At 47.4% G+C, this 12808-nt stretch overlaps 1 protein-coding gene and 1 pseudogene across 2 annotated transcripts in view; both read left to right on the top strand.

The window, feature by feature from the left end:
- LOC142698297 (uncharacterized) overlaps positions 1-12808 on the top strand; it is a 617727-nt pseudogene that overhangs the window by 196854 nt on the left and 408065 nt on the right.
- LOC142675554 (oocyte zinc finger protein XlCOF29-like) overlaps positions 1-12808 on the top strand; it is a 445104-nt gene that overhangs the window by 201485 nt on the left and 230811 nt on the right. The gene's annotated exons all lie outside the window — the stretch shown is intronic.

Genomic DNA, 12808 nt, shown 5'->3' with positions numbered 1-12808 from the left:
CAATAAATGTTTACAATAATAATTAAATCCTTACAAGCCGGAAAATATAAATATAAATATGTATGGGATCTAGAGACAAATTTTTAATCAAGGGATGTTTCGGTAATATCATTTAAACCGTTTGGGTGCAGAGTCAATAATTTGAAAATCCAAAAGTTTTCTCTCTGTTTTAGTTTCTGAAAGCGAATCGGAATGTCACAGGATATTTGTTCTATAGGGGTAATGTTAATTTTATTAAATTGGCACTTATGAGAGAAAGCACAGTGCCTTGAAACACTGTGCTTTAGAAAACCTTTTGAAACATTATGCCTATGTTTATTGATTCTGCTCCGCAGACACTGTATAGTCCACCCAATGTACTGTAGTCGACAAGAGCATTCTAGGAGATAAATGACAAAATTACTGCCACAGTTAAGGAAAGTCCTAATGGGAAATATTTCATTAGTTATATTAGAACAAAAGGTATGTTTTCTGTGTGAAATATTATCACAACATAGACAGCGCACTTGTCCACATTTAAAAGAACCATTTAAAGTAGGGAAAATTTTTGGGGTAAATAACTTAGTATTATGAACGCGGCTTGGTGCTAATATATTTTTCAAATTTGCTGACCGTGTAAAGGTAATGCCCGGTTTATCTGGTAAGAAATCTTTAAGAAATGGGTCGTTTTTCAGGATATGCCAGTGCTTGGACAGAATAGATCTCACGGAATTATGACCACTATTGTATGATGTAATAAAATTGTTTGAGTGTTTATTCGTATTTTTCTTAACATTTATTTTTCCATTTTTGTTTGTGCAATCAGCACTAGCCTTCATCGTTTTTTCTGGAGCAACACAGGACTTTTGAGTCAGTTCAGCCGCCCTAGAGCGAGCCCGCTTGATCAATTGTATTGGAAAATTCTTTTCTTTGAATCTACCTTCAAGAATATTACATTCCTTTTGGAAATTATAGCATCCAAACGGATGTTTTTGGGTATTATTAATTGTCTGCTTTTCTTCCCCTTTTTTTACGTTCTTTCTACATGATTACTCAAATTGGATTACTATGATTATTATTTTGGATATTAGAACAATGGCTTTGAACGGCCATTTGAGTCTTCCCTTTGTGATTATTGACAGCCTAGTAATTTAACCCGTTAGTGACCGGCCCATCGTGTTTCTACGTCGGTCACTAACGGGCCTTATTCCGATGCCATAGACTTTTTACGTCGCGGCATCGGAATAAGTTTACAGAGCAGGGAACTGTCAGAGCTCCCTGCTCTCAGCTGCTAGAGGCAGCTGAGGGCTGGGAGCGTCCCTGCTCTGCCGTGTGAGATCGATATTAGTATCGATCTCACACGTTTAACCCCTCAGATGCGGTGCTCCATAGCGAGCACCGCATCTGAGTGGTTTTGGAGAGAGGAAGGGAGCTCCCTCTCTCTCCCACCGACACCCGGCGATACGATTGCCGAGTGTCTGTGTCTGTAATGGCAGCCGGGGGTCTAACAAAGGCCCCCAGGCTGCTTGGAGTGAATGCCTGCTAGATCATGCCGCAGGCATGACCTAGCAGATGCCTGTCCGTGTTAAACGACCAGGCAGTAATACACTGCAATACAACAGTATTGCAGTGTATTATAAATGCGATCGCAGAATCGCATATTATAGTCCCCTAGTGGGACTAGTAAAAAAGTGAAAAAAAAGTTTAATAAAGTTAATTAAAATAAAATTTGGAAAAAATGAAAAACCCAGCTTTTCCCCTTACAAACTGCTTTACTATTAAAAAAACAAAATAAAGTTAAAATGTTACACATATTTTGTATCGCCGCGTCCGTAACGACCCCGACTATAAATCTATTACATTATTTAACCCGCACGGTGAACGCCGTAAAAATATAATAAAAAACTATGGAAAAATTGCTGTTTTCTGTGAATCCTGACTTTAAAAAAATGTAATAAAAAGTGATCAAAAAGTCGCATCTACTTCAAAATGGTACCAATAAAAACTACAAGTCGTCCCGCAAAAAAAAAGCCCTCATACGACCGCAACGGCGAAAAAAAAAAAACTTTACGGCTCTTCAAATATGGAGACACAAAAACAAATAATTTTGAAAAAAAAGCGTTTTTACTGTGTAAAAGTAGTAAAACATACAAAACTATACAAATTTGGTATCGTTGCAATCGTAACAACCCGCTAAATAAAGTTATTGTGTTATTTATACCACACGGTAAACTGCGTAGATTTAGGACGCAAAAGAAGAGTGGCGAAATGTCAGATTTTTTTCTATTGTAGTCTGAGTATCAACATTCCCAGGAGGTGTAGTAGGAGGTACGGCAGCTTGTGCCTCCTGCCGACGTGCAAGAATGTTCAACGCCTGGAGGAGTTGGTCTTGTCGAGACCGGAGGTCCAGCATATACGCTCGCATCTCCTGTGACGTCGTCATAGTTTTGAATCGACCAGCGGGGTCCATGGCTTGAGCGTACTGTCACGATGGGTCTGTGGACCCACTGGGCCGTACCGCCTTGGCGGTAAGGCAGCTGGCCAACAGGGTGCAGGACAATGTCTATAGTTCGTATAGGGTACCTGTGGCAGCTCGGACAGTAGCAAGGCAGGGTCGGCTTGGACTAGGTAGCAGGTAGACGTCAGGCGAGGTGAAGCAGGTCAGACGTGGAACAGCACGACACGACTTTGGCACAACTCAGTGCTAGACCAGGGTGGTATGTAAATGCAAGGAACAGGTACAGGAACAGGAACAAACTAGGAGGCCATCACAAAGACAAGCTATAGGGAACAACAACAACGCTCAGGCATAGAAGCAGGGGGCTGGACCCCTCTTATAGTCCAGGGTACTCACGGGTCAAGGGTCATCAGAATGTCCGGTGCGCGCGCACGCTCGGGCCGACTCTTAAAGAGGCACAGCGCACGGGATCCAGCTGAGGTGAGTTGACTCGAGCCCTGGCGTCTCCTTAGGAGGAGGCTGGGGTCAGTGCTTGCCAGCTCAATGATGATCACCTGCACTCAGAGGCCACTCACTAGGTCCACCTTATTAGTACTTGATAGGAGCCTCTTTCCCCTTAGAACATCCTGAATTCTTAGTGGATTGATATAACAAGGTACTGGAAACCTTTATTACAGATTCTGATTGATAACCTCACTCTGTATATTCCACTACATCCTAAAGATGTTCTATAAAATTGAGATTCGGTGACTGTGCAGCCATTAGGATGTACAGACCTCATTGTCATGTCCGTGAATTCAGCCGGAGTTGTGTGCTTTGTATCATGACGCATATCCGTGGGCAAGATTAGATTGTCAATGACAATATTAGGTACTTGTAATAAAGTGATTCCCAATTAGTGTTAGAGGATCAAATGTGTTAAAAGAGGACAGGTGGGATTGTGAGACAAGGTTATGGTTTTTTTAACCCGTTAGTGAACGCCCATAGCGAGTGCCGCATCTGAGTGGTTTTGGAGGGAGGGGCTTCCTCTTTCACCCCACCAGCACCCAGCGATAAGATCACAGGGTGCCGGTGTCTTCTATAGGTCTGCCTCTAGTTAATGCCTGCTAGGGATGCCTGTCCATTTTACACGGACAGGCAGTAATACACTGCAATACAGAGGAATTGCAGTGTATTATAAAAGAGATCAGGTGATTGCACAGTAAAGCCCCCTAATGGGACTAATAAAAAGTTTAAAAAAAGTTTACTAAAGATAATAATAAATAAATAAACATTCAAAGTGAAAAAAAAATTAAAAACCCACTTTTCCCCAACAAAATGCTTTATTATTAAAAAATTCAAAAAAGTTACACATATTTGGTATTGACGCGTCCGTTACGACCCCAACTATAAAGTTATTATATTATTTAACCTGCTCAGCGAACGCCGTAAAACATAAAATAAAAAACAATGCAAGAATTGCTGTTTCCTATGCATCCTGCCTTAAAAAATGTGATAAACAGTGATAAAAAAGTTGCATGTACTCCAAAATGGTACCGATTAAAAACTATAAGTCGTCCCTCATACAACTGCATCGACGGAAAAATAAAAAGGTTATGGCTCTTCAAATATAGAGACCCAAAAACAAATAATTTTGAAAAAAAAAAGTTTTCCTTGTGTAAAAGTAGTAAAACATAAGAAAACCACGGCACTAGACCAGGTTACAGGAACAGGAAACACTGGGAGCAGGAAACACTAGGGTTCCATTTGCATAGACAAACTATAGGGAACACAACAATGCTCAGGTATAGAACTAGGGGGCTGGAACCCTCATATAGTCCAAGGTACTCACGGGTCAAAGTTCATCCATGAGGTCTGGTGTGCGCGCTGCCCCTTTAAGAGCGTGCATGAGCCTGCGTGCGCACCGTACTGAATCCGGCAGAGGTGAGTGGACGCGAGCGCTGGCGTCTCCTGAGGAGGAGACTGGGGCCAGCGCTTGCCGACTCGTGGCTCCGGCTGTCATGGGGAGGTTGGAGCTGACAGCCCGCAGCCACGGACATTACACATACAGGACTGCGCCTCTGTCCCTCAGCCATGAAGGTGTACCAAGATGGCGGTCAACGTCTTGGTACACGGCGACGATGCACCTTACCTGATCCTGGTAATGGTAGCAGGGAAGGAGGACCCCCTGTTGGAGCATCCCCCGTTCGTCTAGGTCCGAAGTGGATTCCGGACCGACCGCCCGCGCTCTCCCGGTTACCCAGAGGTGCTGCTCGGCGTTAAAGAGGCATGGATGGGGGCGATAGTGATGTCATCGTTGGCCCCGCGCCGTATTGCCCCCTGGATTGGCCCTGCCCCGGGTTGGCCCCCCCCCCGAATGTGATGCTCGGACGCAGCAGGCTCATAATGCCGGCGTTCTGTTTGAAACCTGGCGCGCTCTGCCTCTGGAGAGCCTTCTGCTTGCTAAGGTTAGTAAGGCTATTTACATTGATGGGTCCTGATGTGTCTATGCTGATGGCTATGCACATTTTCCTACCATGCGTTTGTTTCTGCCTCTTCTCTAGATGTCTGCCAGAAGAGAAGGTAGGAAAAGGACCCACAAATCCAGGCACAGGCTTTGCAGGAAATGCCTCCAGCCTCTGCCAGATGACATTGTGTCAGATCTGTGTATCTCATGCTCAACCTCAGTCGCCTCCCCTCCCAGGGAAGATTCTAGGGGATTTATGCAATGGTTTAAACAACAGCTGTCTGTAGTTTTTGAGGATGCAAAATCATCACACCATGCTAAAAGGGCCAGGAGGATTCCTCCTCTGCAGGAGGTTCAGATTCAGAGGTGGTCTCTGACTCCCCAGACTCTGATGTCCCCGAGGAATGTTACATCCTGAGTGAGGATAAGCTCCATGATCTCCAGAGCGGTGAAGGATACATTGGAGATGGGGAAAGAGGTTGAGCACAAGCCTAAAAAGGACAGACTGTTTTATTTTCCCATTACCAAGGGGAAAAATTTTACCAGCCATCCATGGATGAAACGGGATTGGGATAAGCCTCAGTGGAAATCAGAACTGGGCACTCGGTTCAAAAACCTCTACAGTGTAAAGGATCTGCCAGGCACAGCTTTGGGGTTAACGCCCATAGATAATCAGTCTGCACCTGCTTCTATGTCTGTGAGACTGACTCCATCTTCCACCACTCAGGGTGGCAGGCTTAGGAGTGGGAGAACCTATCACAGCCTGGCCAGACGGAGCTAGCTCCCGCCCTCTGTCTATTTATACCTGCCTTTCCTGTTCCTCCTTGCTTGTGATTTCTTCTCGTTTGGTTTCCTGGCCCTGCTGCAGCTTCTTGTACTATTGTCCTTGCTTCATATTGACCCCGGCTTGCTGACTACTCTCCTGCTCTGCGTTTGGTACCTCGTACACTCCTGGTTTGACTCGGCTTGTTCACTACTCTCCTGCTCTGCGTTTGGCACCTTGTACTCTCCTGGTTTGACTCGGCTTGTTCACTTCTCTTGTTGCTCACGGTGTTGCCGTGGGCAACTGCCCCTTTCTCCCCCTAGCTCTGTGTACCCTTGTCTGTTTGTCTGTCGTGCACTTATTGAGCGTAGGGACCGTCGCCAAGTTGTACCCCGTCGCCTAGGGCGGGTCGTTGCAAGTAGGCAGGGACTGAGTGGCGGGTAGATTAGGGCTCACTTGTCTGTCTCCCCACCCCCGTCATTACATAATCACAAGCCCATACCTAGTCTACCCTGGTCCCTGACACCACTATGGACCCCCTTGAGACCCTGGCTCAGCAAATGCAGGGTCTCTCCCTACAGATCCAGGCCCTGGCTCAGAGGGTCAACCAGCCTGATGCTAACATGGTAGTCCCCCTCACCTCACCTCTTGAACCCCACCTCAAGTTGCCCGACCAGTTCTCAGGGGACCGGAAGACTTTTCTCTCCTTTCGGGAGAGTTGTAGGCTCTATTTTCGTTTAAAGCCCCACTCCTCAGGTTCTGAGAGCCAGCGGGTGGGTATAATTATGTCCCGGTTCCAGGAAGGGCCCCAAGAATGGGCCTTCTTCTTGGCTCCTGACGCCCCTGAACAATCCTCCGTTGATCTTTTCTTTTCTGCTCTCGGACTCATCTATGACGAGACTGACAAGACTGCTTTTGCCGAGAGTCAGCTGGTGACCTTACGTCAGGGTAAGAGACCTGTTGAGGAGTATTGCTCTGACTTTAGGAAGTGGTGCGTAGCTTCTCGATTGAATTACCCTGCCTTAAGTTGCCAGTTTAGGTTGGGTCTGTCGAACGCCCTGAAAGACCTGCTAGTTAGTTATCCCTCTTCTGACTCCCTAGACCAGGTTATGGCTTTAGCGGTACGACTTGACCGACGTCTCAGGGAACGACGACTTGAACGTCTTGATGTTTTCTCCTCTGACTCCCCCATGATTCCTCCCGAGGTTCCGTTGCTTCGTTCCTCCCCGGAAGACTCGGAGGTACCTATGCAACTCGGGGCCTCCATGTCCCCCCAACAACGTAGAGATTTCCGCAGGAAGAATGGTCTCTGCTTCTACTGTGGGGATGACAAGCATCAAGTGAACAACTGTCCTAAGCGTAAGAATGCAGCCGGAGAACTTCCGCGCCTAAGTGATCATCGGGGAGGTCACTTGGGCGCACAGGTATTTCCCGTAAATATGAAACATAATAAAATCTTGCTTCCCTTTCAGGTCTCTTTTGGTGGTAGGTCTGCTACCGGCAGTGCCTTCGTGGATTCAGGGTCTTCTGCTAATATCATGTCTGTGGAATTTGCTATGTCTCTAGCTATGCCTTTGATTGATTTGCCTAAACCTGTCCCGGTAGTGGGTATCGACTCCACTCCTCTTGCTAATGGTTATTTTACACAGCATACCCCTGTTTTTGAACTCCTTGTTGGCTCCATGCATTTGGAGCAGTGCTCTGTACTGTTAATGCAGGGATTATCATCCGATTTGGTTTTAGGCCTTCCCTGGTTGCAGTTGCATAATCCCACGTTTGGCTGGAATTCTGGGGACCTTACCAAGTGGGGTAATGAATGCTTGACGTCATGTTTTTCTGTTAATTCTATTTCTCCCCCTAAGGAGGTGAACACGATACCTGAGTTTGTTCAGGACTTCGCCGATGTTTTCTCTAAGGAGGCCTCCGAAGTGTTACCTCCTCATAGAGAATATGATTGCGCAATCAATTTGGTACCAGGAGCTAAGCTCCTTAAGGGTAGGATATTTAATCTCTCTTGTCCCGAACGTGAAGCCATGAGAGAGTATATCCAGGAATGCCTGGCCAAGGGTTACATTCGCCCCTCTACTTCTCCGGTAGGTGCTGGCTTCTTCTTCGTAGGGAAGAAGGATGGTGGTCTTAGGCCATGCATTGACTACCGAAGCTTGAATAAGGTCACTGTAAGGAACCAGTATCCCCTTCCTCTGATTCCTGATCTCTTTAATCAGGTTCAGGGGGCCCAATGGTTCTCTAAGTTTGATCTACGGGGGGCTTATAACCTTATCCGCATCAAAGAGGGGGATGAGTGGAAGACTGCTTTAAACCGCCCGAAGGTCATTTTGAATACCTCGTCATGCCCTTTGGGTTGTGTAATGCTCCCGCGGTCTTCCAGAATTTCATAAATGAGATTTTAAGAGACTACCTGGGGGTATTTCTTGTAGTGTACCTTGATGACATACTTGTGTTTTCCAAGGACTGGTCCTCCCACATTGAGCATGTCAGGAAGGTGCTCCAGGTCCTTCGAGAAAACAAACTGTTTGCGAAGACCGAAAAATGTGTGTTTGGGGTGCAGGAGATACCATTTTTGGGCCAAATCCTAACTCCTCATGAATTCCGCATGGACCCTGCCAAGGTCCAGGCTGTGGCCGAATGGGTCCAACCTGCCTCCCTGAAGGCGTTACAGTGCTTCCTGGGGTTCGCTAATTATTACAGGAGGTTTATTGCTAACTTCTCGGTCATCGCTAAGCCTCTTACGGATCTCACTCGCAAAGGTGCTGATCTCCTCCACTTGCCTCCTGAGGCTGTCCAGGCTTTTGAGGTCCTTAAGAAGTGCTTTATCTCGGCCCCGGTGCTGGTTCAGCCCAACCAAATGGAGTCATTTATCGTGGAGGTTGACGCGTCCGAGGTGGGAGTGGGGGCTGTCTTGTCCCAGGGTACCAGGTCCCTCACCCATCTCCGTCCCTGTGCCTACTTCTCCAGGAAGTTTTCACCCACTGAGAGTAACTATGATATTGGCAACCGCGAACTCTTCGCCATTAAATGGGCATTTGAAGAGTGGCGCCACTTCCTGGAGGGGGCTAGGCACCAGGTAACGGTCCTTACCGACCACAAGCATCTGGTTTTCCTAGAATCTGCCCGGAGGCTAAACCCAAGACAAGCTCGTTGGGCGTTATTTTTTACCAGATTCAACTTTGTGGTTACCTATAGGGCTGGGTCTAAAAATATTAAGGCTGATGCACTGTCACGTAGCTTCATGGCCAGCCCTCCTTCGGAGGAAGATCCTGCTTGTATTTTGCCTCCAGGTATAATCATTTCCGCTATTGATTCTGATTTAGTCTCTGAAATTGCGGCTGATCAAGGTTCAGCTCCCGGGAACCTTCCTGAGGACAAGCTGTTTGTTCCCCTGCAATTCAGGCTAAGGGTACTTAGGGAAAATCATGACTCTGCACTATCTGGCCATCCAGGCATCCTGGGTACCAAGCACCTCATTGCCAGAAACTATTGGCGGCCTGGGTTGCCTAAAGACGTTAAGGCCTACGTCGCCGCTTGTGAAGTTTGTGCTAGGTCCAAGACTCCCAGGTCCCGACCAGAGGGCTTACTATGTTCTTTGCCCATTCCCCAGAGACCTTGGGCCCATATCTCTATGGATTTTATCACGGATTTGCCTCCATCTCAAGGCAAGTCCGTGGTGTGGGTTGTAGTAGACCGCTTCAGTAAGATGTGTCATTTTGTGCCCCTCAAGAAACTACCCAATGCTAAGATGATAGCTACCTTGTTTGTCAAACACATCCTGCGTCTCCATGGGGTTCCTGTCAATATTGTTTCTGATAGAGGGGTACAATTTGTTTCATTGTTTTGGAGAGCATTCTGTAAAAAGTTGGAGATTGATCTGTCCTTCTCCTCTGCCTTCCATCCTGAAACTAATGGCCAAACTGAGAGGACTAATCAGTCTCTAGAACAATATTTAAAGTGTTTTATCTCTGACTGTCAATATGATTGGGTCTCATTCATTCCCCTCGCCGAATTTTCCCTTAATAACCGGGTCATTAACTCGTCAGGGGTCTCCCGCTTTTTCTGTAATTTTGGATTTAATCCACGGTTCTCTTCCGTTTCACCTGGTAGTTCCAACAATCCCGAGGTAGAGGTCGTTCAACGGGAACTGTGCGCAGTCTGGGCTCAGGTTCAGAAGAACCTAGAGGCGTCCCAGAGCATACAAAAAACTGAGGCAGATAGAAAACGTTCTGCTAACCCCTTGTTTATGGTCGGGAATCTGGTGTGGCTATCGTCTAAAAATTTGCGCCTTAAGGTCCCGTCCAAGAAGTTTGCTCCCCGGTTTATAGGGCCGTACAAGGTCATTGAAGTCCTCAATCCTGTCTCCTTCCGACTGGAGTTGCCCCCATCTTTTCGAGTACACGATGTGTTCCATGCCTCCCTCCTTAAACGATGCTCCCCGTCCTTGGCTCCCTCGAGGAAACCTCCGGTCCCTGTTCTCACCCCTGAGGGGGCAGAATGCGAGGTGGCCAAGATTGTGGACAGCAGGATGGTCCAAGGCTCCCTCCAGTACCTGGTCCATTGGAGAGGATACAGGCCTGAGGAGAGGACTTGGGTACCCGCTCGGGATGTACACGCTGGGATATTGGTCAGGAGGTTTCACCTTCGTTTCCCCAGTAAACCAGGTCCACTTAGAAAGGGTCCGGTGGCCCCTCATAAAAGGGGGGGTACTGTAAAGGATCTGCCAGACACAGCTTCGGGGTTAACGCCCATAGATAATCAGTCTGCACCTGCTTCTATGTCTGTGAGACTGACTCCATCTTCCACCACTCAGTGTGGCAGGCTTAGGAGTGGGAGAACCTATCACAGCCTGGCCAGACGGAGCTAGCTCCCGCCCTCTGTCTATTTATACCTGCCTTTCCTGTTCCTCCTTGCTTGTGATTTCTTCTCGTTTGGTTTCCTGGCCCTGCTGCAGCTTCTTGTACTATTGTCCTTGCTTCATATTGACCCCGGCTTGCTGTCTACTCTCCTGCTCTGCGTTTGGTACCTCGTACACTCCTGGTTTGACTCGGCTTGTTCACTTCTCTTGTTGCTCACGGTGTTGCCATGGGCAACTGCCCCTTTCTCCCCCTAGCTCTGTGTACCCTTGTCTGTTTGTCTGTCATGCACTTATTGAGCGTAGGGACCGTCGCCCAGTTGTACCTCGTCGCTTAGGGCGGGTCGTTGCAAGTAGGCAGGGACTGAGTGGCGGGTAGATTAGGGCTCACTTGTCTGTCTCCCCACCCCCGTCATTACATACAGACTGGATAAAACTGGCTCCAAAGAGAATATTCCAAAACTGGACTTGCCATTGGTTCAATTAAATTAAATTAAAGCCGTTTTTCCACCCGATGAATCAGCCCTGCTGAAAAACCCCATGGATCGCAAGGCGGATTTACTTCTGAAGAAGGTGTATACTTCAGCAGTGGGCTCGTGCAAAGCCTCTTTGTCTTCAGTACCGGTGGCTAGAGCACTCCAGGTCCAGTTAAGCCACCTGTCAAGGGATCTAGAAGATGGAGTCCCAAGGGCAGAAATTCTCCAGTCCCTCCCAGTGATGAAGTCAGCTTCGGAGTTCCTCTGTGACTCCCAGCTGGATAACATCAAGTGTGCATCCAGGGCCTTTTCCCTATCGAATACGGCCAGAAGGGCTCATTGGCTTATGTTATGGTCTGGGGATAATCCCTCCAAAAATAATTTTTGTAGCCTCCCTTTTCAGCCAGAATCTCTGTTTGGTCCCCAATTAGCGGATATTTTGAATTCCTTAGGGGAAGGCAAAGGGGCTAGGTTTCCTGAACCTAAAAGGAAGGATACCAGGCGTTACTTTCGGTATCAGAGAAGAAAATCCCCGAAGTTCAAAAGAAGGTTTCCAGACCGTCAGCGCACGTTTAAAACGAAGCGGGAAAACCCTTCCTCCTTTTGGAAGAAAAAACCCTGTTCAAAATCCAAACAGTTTATGATGCCCAGCCAATCCTACAAGTAGGAGCAAGGCTTCAGAGATACTCCTCTCAGTGGTTGGTGACATCATCCGATGACTGGGTGATGGCAACCATCAGAGGATACTCTTTGGAGTTCAGAACTCTCCCCCCAGACCACTTTTTCCTCAACAGGCATCACAACCCAATAGTCCATCAGCTTCTACAGGTCTTTCTCCAGAAAGCAGCCCTAGAAGATGTCCCAGTCTCAGAAAAAGGGCAAGGAGTTTACCTCAGAGTGTTCCCTGTGCCCAAATCAGACGGCAGTTGGAGGCTGATAATAGACCTGACTTTCCTCAATCAATATCTGGTGAGGAAAACCTTCAAGATGGAGACTATCTGGTCAGTGATGAACCTTCTGGAAAGGAACGACGTGCTGGCAACAATCGACCTCATACTTGCATGACCCGATTCTGGCCGCGCACAAAAGGTTTCTCCGATTGGTGGTCCAGAGGCAAGGCGGAGTACAGCACTTCCAAGTTACCTGCCTACCCTACGGGATTTTTTCGGCACCCCGTGTGTTCACGAAAATCGTGGTGATCCTAACAGCAGCACTGAGGCTGAAAGGCATATATGTGGTCCCTTACTTGGACGACTGGCTAATAAAAGCATCATCAGAGTCCCTTCTACAAGAACATCTCCAAACCACATTGGAGTTTCTTAACTTTCATGGGTTCCTGGTGAACTTCAGAAAGTCACAGCTCTCACCATCACAGAATCTGAAATTTTTATGGTACATGGTGAATTTCCAGTCGATGACAGACGAGTTGTTTCCAGAGAGGATTACTGTAATCTGGGGTACAATAGAACGGCTTATTTGCCATCCGACTATATCGGTTCAAGGAGCTATGAAATTCCTTTGTCTAATGACCTCATTCATAGATGCGGTCCCCTGGGCCAAAGCCCACATGAGATCATTACAGCTCAACATTCTCAGAGCCTGGGACAAAAATGTCATAAATTTGGACGCCCTTTTCAGAGTCTCCAACTTCACCCTTCAAGACCTCAGCTGGTGGTTAATCCCGGACACTCTCCGGTACAGCAAGTCTCTGTTTCCCCGACCACAGAAAGTCCTCACAACGGATGCCTCCTCCTGGGACTGGGGTGCCCATGTAGATCACCTATGGGTTCAGAACAGATGGAGTCAGAGGGAAGTGTCACTA

Source organism: Rhinoderma darwinii, chromosome 1 (genome assembly GCF_050947455.1).
Source record: "Rhinoderma darwinii isolate aRhiDar2 chromosome 1, aRhiDar2.hap1, whole genome shotgun sequence".
NCBI lineage: Eukaryota > Metazoa > Chordata > Amphibia > Anura > Rhinodermatidae > Rhinoderma > Rhinoderma darwinii.
This window is presented reverse-complemented; position numbering and strand designations above follow the sequence as displayed.